The sequence below is a fragment of the Coturnix japonica genome, chromosome 3 (genome assembly GCF_001577835.2).
Source record: "Coturnix japonica isolate 7356 chromosome 3, Coturnix japonica 2.1, whole genome shotgun sequence".
NCBI lineage: Eukaryota > Metazoa > Chordata > Aves > Galliformes > Phasianidae > Coturnix > Coturnix japonica.
The window spans coordinates 34,082,849-34,092,011 of NC_029518.1; the positions used below are offsets into that span (position 1 = coordinate 34,082,849).

The 9,163-nt window shown below is 43.8% G+C and overlaps 1 long non-coding RNA gene across 1 annotated transcript; it reads left to right on the top strand.

Moving 5' to 3' along the window:
- The first annotated feature begins 398 nt into the window (after nt 1-398).
- LOC107311380 lies at nt 399-8,804 on the top strand. Its single transcript, XR_004306518.1, has 3 exons — nt 399-4,378; nt 8,378-8,509; nt 8,597-8,804. It is a non-coding gene; the product is annotated as an uncharacterized LOC107311380 (long non-coding RNA).
- Nucleotides 8,805-9,163: the final 359 nt, after the last annotated feature.

A 9,163-nucleotide genomic window follows, 5' to 3' on the forward strand; every position in this document is an offset into this window, starting at 1 on the left:
AAATCAGAACTGTCTGTTTACACCAGTATTGTCTTCTAATTTTTCTAATAATCTTCCTCATTCACCTCTTGGAGATTTTGTGTTAACAGGAACAGATATCATGCTTTCTTAAAGGGCCTAGTATTGCTGTTGCTGGCCAGGGGGGTACTCGTGGTGCAGAAGTGACACTTTGTCACACATGAAGCGTGAGTTTCTAAATGTGTTTAGCACAAGGAGGATGTGCTAAACCAGCTGGCATGCAAAGTGCATTGCACAGGGTCAGGCCTCTGGTCTTCTGTGCTGCCTTGTGAAAGCTTGTATTCATGAATTGTCTGATCAAGTCAGCACCAGAGGAAGCAAACCTGACCTCACTAATAACAGCCAGAGGTAAGTGTCCTTCTGTGCCCACGGTGTCCATATCTGTTCTGTCTGTAGCCATGGTGACTTGGACATCAGTCCCAGCTACTGTAAGCAACAGCTTCTTGTTTCCAAGTGGGACTCCTGTTGTACAGGGAGGAGTGATGAAGTACTGTGATGTCTGATATACTACTCCACTCAGTCCCCCAGTACCAGCACCAGTTTCAAGTCCTTTTCTTGGACAGGAGGTGAAGGCAAATGATCAGTTTTCATTTCCTCCTGTTCATGTATAGCTGAGAGACAGCTGAGGTGACTGCAGGAACTGTGCAGGGAGAGACAGAGAGATTAAGATCTCTCTCCAAATGCATGACATTGTTGTCAGATACCTTCAAACAACACTCTGGTGGGATAGGTCCGTGTTTCTTGCAACCTCTTGTAGATCCACACTCTGACCATAAATCAACTCCCTAAATGAAGAATGACACCTGCAGAAGTACTGGATGAGGAGCCAGACACTTCCACACCACAGCTCACCAGAGTGACAAGAAGTATAGCAGTGGCCACCCTGCAACCTGCTCCAGGATCCACTGCAATGTGCTGAGGCAGGGCAAGTGATACACCACAGCAGCAAGGTGAGGTCCCTAAGAAACCTCTTCAGGAACTTAAAGCTCTGGCTTGACCCTCCTCCCCAGTAAACACTGAGAATAGTGGCTGACACCGATCCATGTTGAGGTAGACACTGCAGAACTGTTGTGGAAAGGCTAGGACGTGAATATCACATGAGCAGGCACGTTACATACCCTAGGCCATGTAATCTTTTCACTGAACTACACTGGAATAATTGTTACTGCCTTAGCTGAGAATCTTGCTGAAAATGCACAACAAACATTGTGGCCAATAGTATAACCATGTATGATTTCAAGTGTGTTTTCAGCAAACTCTTACTAAGATGCACTGAAGAAAGTGGCTGAATAAATTTACTTTTACTAATAACAGAAACCTGATATCAAGTGTTCCTCAAAAAAGGGCCTGGAATGCATCATCTATGTAGAAGTTATTTAGAATCATAAACGCAGCAGCACCAGAAATATAGTGTAACAGCCAGGAAATGAGTACAAAGAGAATGCAGAGATTTACCAGGAAATGGTGACTGTATAACGTTACATTTGCATTTAAAGGCAAGTGTTAACGGACTCCTCTAATGGACGATCAACTTTACTTTTTAGTCAAAGCACAGACTTGCAAGCAGTGTAAACCAAAATTGCCTGGAACTGTAATGAATGTACTTGCAGGAAACCCAAGCGCTTCTAGTGATAAAGATAGCCAGTACAATACCTAGTGCAATAACAACTGATGTTGTGTGTGATGTTTTGTACTTTCTTGATGTTTTGGCAGATAGTCATAGCTTCATTCAAAAGCAGCAATAAGCACATGTTTTTTTCCTATTTGCTGCTGACCTGAGATAGTTTAGAAGAAAATCACAAATACTCCAGCCTTTGAGGTATCACAACCCTAAGCTGAACTAACAAGAACACCCTGCAACCAAAAAAAGAAAGAACGATCTTCTGTGCTTCAGGACTAACAAAAGGCATGGGAGTCGTGATCATTGCACTCAGCCATGCAGCCACGCACTGAGTGCTAATCAATAGAGACAGATTTAGAAACTGATGTAAGTCATTTCCAGTAACAGAGGTAAGCAGAGGGCTCAAAAATAGCATAGCAACAAGATTGTTCTGCCTGAAGGAAGCCTTTGCCATCACTCCCACTCCATTGCCATCAGCTGTGACACACACAAGCCGTGTAAATGGTATCATTTCAGTGCTGAGTGTGTGCAGCATTTAGGCTTTTATACTCCCAAATTGCACATACTTGCAATCTGCTCTGAGTGCCTGTTTAAAATGGTATTCATGTCAGGATTTGTATCCCATCTGGATGTGTGCCAGTACATGGCAAGCTGACTTTGTACAGCACCCATATGGACCTGAAAACCTGACACTCCCGCCCTCCCCCAGAAGAACACTTACATCTTCAAAGTGTTGACTGCTGGGCCTTCATCAGGTGGCTGTGCTGGTGTCCCATGCTTTTGGGCATCACAGCCTGAGTACCACCTCATCCTATGTCATCTCCCTTTGTAAGTGACTGTCTCATGCCAGTTTTTGATACTAAGCTTCCTTCTATTTAAATCTCTCAAGGTCACTCTGCAGTTTTGGTTCTTATGCTAAAACAAGAGGGAAAGGTTTTGAAAGCACCAGCCCTGTGGCTGAAGGGATTCTAGCAGGGCACAACTTAGGAGTATGACGGTAAAAGAGAAGTGGCAGATCAAATTTACGTGAATCACAAAAATCATTAAGATGATTACAGTTTAGAACCAACACATTCTTGCAACAATGAGCATTTATGAGCACAAAATGTAATGTGATGGAACAATGTCTTTGGCTAGAAACTCCAGACGTGTGAAGCAGTAAAAGCAGTTGCCACTCAACTTGGATATGTGCAACTTCACAGCACTGCTGCAGTTCACTAAAGAAACAGTGAGCCCCGAGGATGTCACAGCACAAACTATTTGCTGGTAATTCCTTATCATGCCTGCATCCTTTCAGGGGCTGTTTTGGAAAAGTGGAAGCATGTAGTCAGGCAGTTGATTTATACAACACTCACACAGATGTAGTTTCAAATTGAGCATAGAAGAAGCAAGGATGGTTTGCATTCAACCTCACTTCAGATGGTTTAGGGCAATTGCCTAGGCTCATCCTATAGTCAGTGGCAATAGAGAGGAGCATTTTCAGGGGCCAGTTCATCCCACTTATGCTACAAACATCTTTTAGGATGCAGTGCTTTCTCTTCTGTTTTCTACCTCTCCCCAGTGACAACAGAAGAATGTTGGTTTAGATTGTGTATCTAATTTATAGGGGAATTAAGTTAGATAAGAAAAACCTCATGCCTTGGGATTATTGTGGATATTCAATCTCCAGGCAAAACTCTAAAGAGCCATCAAAACTTTCATAAATGCCCGGGCAGATGTAAAAACAGATTTGTGAGTGATTTTATGACAGGAAGATACTACAGCAACAGTGCAAGTGTTGTTTTAGATTTCTGTGTTGTCAGACTGCAATTTCTGCTATAGTATTTCACTGCCTCCTGTGCCAGGATTTGCCTCCCTGAAACCGAGAAGCAGTTTTCTCTAGGTATAAGGATGGGAGGTATGTGTATACCTGGAGAATTTCCAAGAACTTTTCAAGACTGAGAAGTCAAATTAGATAGTGATTTTGGTATTTTAGAACAAATATAATTTTGTTGTTATGACTGGAAGTGGGGGATCCCGTCCTTGCTGTCCCTATATATGTTACATGAATGAAAGTTCAAAAAGTGACATCTAAAATAACAGCCGTGGAGGAACATCTGCAGATTTAAGTTGTGTGATTTGATGGCCCTAATGCTGTGATTAGAGAACTAGCATCCATTGGATACCAGAAACTTTTATTTGAAAATCAGCTCAGATTCGCTCATGCCTTTTGGCAATACTGGACAGAGTTCTGAGTTCTACACACAGCCTTCTTAGTTCATAAATTTTGCCTTAAGGCTGAACTGTTCCCTTTTTCTATGCCTATACGCAATGCTCCGGCAAACACAATAGAATGGCATATTGGAAATCTTTCAGCCTCTTGCACCACTTAACACAATCTTTGTAGCTGTCTGTGTTGTTTACTCAGCCACCAATAGTAAAAAGCATTGCTTCTCATCTATCCTTCTTCGCTTTATTTTTTAACCCAATCCAAGCAGAAAGAAAGCAGTCTCCCAGTTGCAGACCTCTGCAGGAAAGGCTGCTTGTGTGAAGTTGAAATGGAGCCAGAGCACACCAGCAAGGAAGCTGTGATTTCATCCAGCAGAAACTCTGAGGCTTCACTGCAGCACTTTGTGCAGATGCAGCATCATTCTGGCTGGGTGCTCACCCAGTGCTAGCAGAGGAGTCCCTGAGAGGATGCCCGTGTGATTCTGTGCCACTGTTCCTTGCTTTGTAGCTCCAGCCCTCCGAGGAAACCAGGTATGCTTTGTAGATTTTAAAAGATTTTATATACCTTGGAAGGATGCCTAATTTCCAGGTTAAGGATGAAGTGCATGGAAATGGGGAATACTGATAACAGAAGGAGAGGTCACCAAGGAGAGCCTTTCCCCTTGTGGTGGAGCTGTGGCAGTCAGGTGTACCGGGGGAGGAGGTGCAAGAAAATGAGCCTGAGTGAGGTGGCTGGGCACTGCTGTGGGAGGGTTCAGAGCAGTCTGCAGCCGGGTGGTGGGGATCCTGGGAGGCTCCACATCTGCCGTAAGGACCAAAGAGATCAGGGGTGAGCAGCAGCTGCAGCACGAGCTGTGGTGCTTGTCTGGGGACCGCTCAGAGGTGAGGAGTGCTGTTGGCTTGAGATTTGTGCTTCACCTCGTGTCAGGTCAGCACCCAGGGAGAGCTGGTGGGCAGCTGGGAGGGAGGGCTCAGTGAGCTATGAGTTGGGCTGGGGAAATACTGGAGATTGGAGCAAACACATTTGCACCAGCGAGACTCCAGGGTGACTGCTGAAAGCTGTAGAGTAATGCCAACAAAACTGCAAACAGAACTTGGCCTTATAATCAGAAAAGAAGAAGGTTTGGCAGAGGGCCTGGAGGGGTGCTGGGCACTAGCCTCTGGTTGCATAAATGCGTGTGCTTCTCAAATATCTGAGCCAGTTTCTGAATGTGTATCTGAAGCATTCTGAGCCTGTATCATCTTTCATGTGGAACAAAGAAACTGTTGCACTTCAGACAGCCACCCCCCTCAATTATTTAATGTAACTAAATACCTGCCCGCTCTGCAGACTTACATAAAGCTGCAAAACTGGCTCAGTTCCTTGCCTTGAATCAGTGCTACTTTCCTTTTCCGTAAGCTACATTATGGCATCAAATGAGTGACTTGGAGCAATGCAGGAGATATTTGGACAAAGAACAGAAAACGTGAGCAGGCAAGTGTGGAGGGGAGTGGATGCAATGCTTGCAGGACAGCCCAGTCTGCAACGGGGGCCACTGCCACTTTTGGAGGAGTGGGAGCATCAGAAATACGGCACACTTTGTGCTTGGCAGTGAATCCCAAACGCCTGCCGTGGAATGCTCATCTGGAGATGCCTCCTACAGAAAGGCAGGGAGTACAAAGGCTGAGTGTTATCACAGGGGCAGCTCCATGAGCCGTGTTTGTTCAATGACAGACAATGCGTACCCTGTGAACTGCCCTGCTGCTGGCTTTTGCACCCCTTTTCTTTCTCTGCATCATCATTCCCACTTCCAAATCTGTCTCCTGTGCCAGAGATGAGGCTGTAAGTACCAGAAGGGAACTGTGTCTCTAAACATCCTCACTAGAAGAACCTTAGGAAAATGTCCCTTTTGCCCTTCCAAGATGAGGGCACATTCTCCACTGTGCTGGGTGGGGGCAGGCTTTGAAGCATCTCAGGTCTCACCAACACCTCCAGCTCCTTCAGGGAATTTCTGAACAGCCCCAAAGGCACTTGGGTCCTGCTATACCAGCAGGTGAGGAGCTCCAGAGGAAGGTTGCCTCTACCTGTTCCTGCTATCCCCACAGCTGGCAATAGCTGCCATGAACACTCCTGGGTAGCGCCTTGAATAGAGTCATAGTCATAGACTCTTAGAATGGCCCAGGTTGGAAGAGATCTTAAAGACTGTCTAGGTCCAACTACCCTGCATAGACGTCTTTGTAAGGAGCACTGCTGCTGCTATTGTTTGACTCATGCCAAGAGCCATCAGCAGGCTTTCTGTGACTAAATGTATCATGATCCACTGTTATTTATGGAGATGGATGACTGCCTCTGGAGAGGGAGACATCCACTGCTCTAATCAGAGAAAAAGCCTGTTAACATTGAACATCTACCTCTGATGGATTTCCTTCCCCTTTCCAGCAGAGCTAATTCACTGAGAAGTTCATGGCTCTCTTACTTGCTTTTTGCCTCTCACATTGCAGGCCAGAACATTTTGATTACTGCACTGGGGACTGGAGATGAAGCTGTTAGATTGCCAACCTCAAATCATGGGGGAAAATTCAGTCCGAGGGTTGTGCAGTAGCAGAATCATTTTGTTTATTGTTAAGTTAGCAAAAATTACAGTCTGTTTGCCAGAAAAATGACTTATGTTTATTAATTTATTCACATTGTTGTGATTAACAGCTTTCTGCTGTCAGTCTGGCTCCTTATCTGTTTGCCTTAAACAAGCAAATGAGCAAATGAAAAACTTAATTAAAATGGAGTACCATCATTTGTTTGTGAAAGACAGAAAGTTTTGCTTCTGAATCTTTCTAATGCTTCACTGATGGCAATAAAACTCATGATGTTTAGAACAACCCAGCTGAAGAAAAGAGAGAAAGAAAGAAAGAAAGAGGAGGGGAAGAACAAGGGGAAATACAGATAAGTACAACAGATGCTTTTTGCTTGTGTTTTGATATCTGACCTGAAGTGGTCATAAAGGCTTGTGAAAAGAGTTCCCCGTGAAGTCTTGAAGAAATCTGTGCCTGGCTTTGTGTTGAATATACAAGTTACCTGGAAAATGAAGAACAGCTTGAGGTGCAAGTGCTGATTAGTTTTTCTAGGTAGGTAAAATGGAAGTCATCTGGGAAGAAGATTTCAAGGTGTGGATTATATCTAAAGCAATGCCCCCCCTGCTGAAACCACCCAAATTTCGCAGGCCGGATTTTCAACCCCCAGTGCTCAGGCAGAAGAGATCTCTGGGTTATGGTGGGTATCTTTTTGAAGCTGTCAGCCCAGCACTCAGTAGTGGAGGAGTGTAATGTTAGGAATTATTAAGGAAAGCACAGAGAGGAAAACAGCATAGAATGCAGGAAATTTATTGGGGAACTTGAGCCTTGAATATTGTCTGTAGCTCCAGTTCTCTCATGCTAAAAAAAGAACAACAGAAGACAGAAAAACAGACAAGAAACCTGAAGCAACTTGTACATCATGAATGATTAACAGCCTGAGACTTGTGAGGAGTGGAACAAAAGGAGTGGAGATCCTTGATCAATGAATCCTAACACCATGGGCAGTACACTGAGATAGACTAGAGAAAGACTTCTCTGTTTCACAACACAGAAGAACTAGAACTAGAAAACCAAAAGAAACAGGCAGGAAAGATTAGAAAAGATAAAGGGAGGCATAAAATCTTTGTTATTGTGAATTGCAGATGAGCTTTTTGCAGCGGGTTAGGAACGTGAGGAGGTCTGTATTTTCACATGGGTAGGAGATCCAACTAGAGACGCAGGTGGACTTAGAAAGGATGCATGGAAACGACAGTCTGGCCTGCCTGTCCGGCCTGACAATCTGGCCTGAGATCTCTCCTTGGCTTCATTGGCTCAGCTCAATGTGAGCTTTGAATGTTTATTTACAGTAGAACAGGGCTTGGGCTGTGGACATGGTTACAGGCACATGACAGTGTATAACTGTAAGAGATGACGATCTGGTGTAATTCATACATTTGGTACCCATGACAAGGTGCAAACTACAGCTCAAAGTGCTATATGTATATATTTATTCTATTATATGGGGCATTCTAATTCCAATTCAGTCTACCTTGCAATTAGTGATTTACCTCAACGACTTTTAAGTTCATTTTAAACTGGATGAATTCCTTCTAAATGGGAGGGCTGAGGTTGGTCAGACTAGATGGGCTAATTCAAAACTGGTAATTCAAGTAATCTGGAATTCTTTCCCATTGATTACATGTAGGACAAATACAGGGTTCATACAACATGCTATAGCCAGGCTCTCTGGCTACCTGCTTGTCTCTTCTGGAAACCTGAAATGAGTACCATCAGACAGCTCTGTGTTAGCCAGGAGTTACTGCAGTGGAGTCAAGCACTGCTGGGGATCCAGCCTTGCTTGCAGGAGACAAGCCTGGACAGCTAAAGGATGCTTCCTGAACCATCAACTCTGCTTGAAGCCATTTAACCTCACTTAATTTTGCATTTGCAAATCCATTAACGAATGTTTTCATTTTCTCCTTTCTGGTTTTTATATACCAGCTAGTCAAACATGAAGAACTCAGGCATGAAACACAACCAGACTGGCTTTGTGTGTCCTTGGATTTGTCCAACAGCTGCCTCCCCCAGCATTCATCTGGAAGGGCATCAGCTCACAGACTGCGTCCTTGCAGGGTATATGTATGATATTTTAATAACATTCACAACATTCAGTGATTCCCTAAGTGCAAAGTTACATTACCATTTTTCTCACTTTTTCAGGTATTTCACAGTACCATATGAAAATGTGGAGTATGTGCTTCCTTGGGAAAACAGATCAATTCTCATCCTCTGCAAATCTGAGCTGTCTGAAGGTGTCCTTTCTAAAAGCCTTAAGACGTTTGCTTCAAGGCAGCTTACATGTATCACTTCACAGTTTTATAATAAGGCTTTGTTGTATCATTAAAATATAGGTAAACTTTCTCTGAAACATAAATACTCGTTGGAAAGGAAGGACTGTGGAAATGGCCCACAAAATGTGAGCCTTGCATTTTGTACTATTTTCAGCTGAAGTGTGATGCTGAGTGTAGGTGGTGGCTTATGAAACATGTGATGGGTACCTATAAAGTTCCAAGATTGGACAGTGGCCCACTGACCCCTACAATTCTGGAACCAAAGATCGAAATCCACCATCTGTGAATGTTAACATTGCATACTAAAGAACATGAGTAACGATGCTGCCTGTTTATGTCTAAGCAGTGTGGGCTTAGTCTATTGTTCAAGGAAACAAGTGGAAAATGCCATTCATGGTCTTTTATCTTGCTTGTATTCCACATTATTACCACCTGC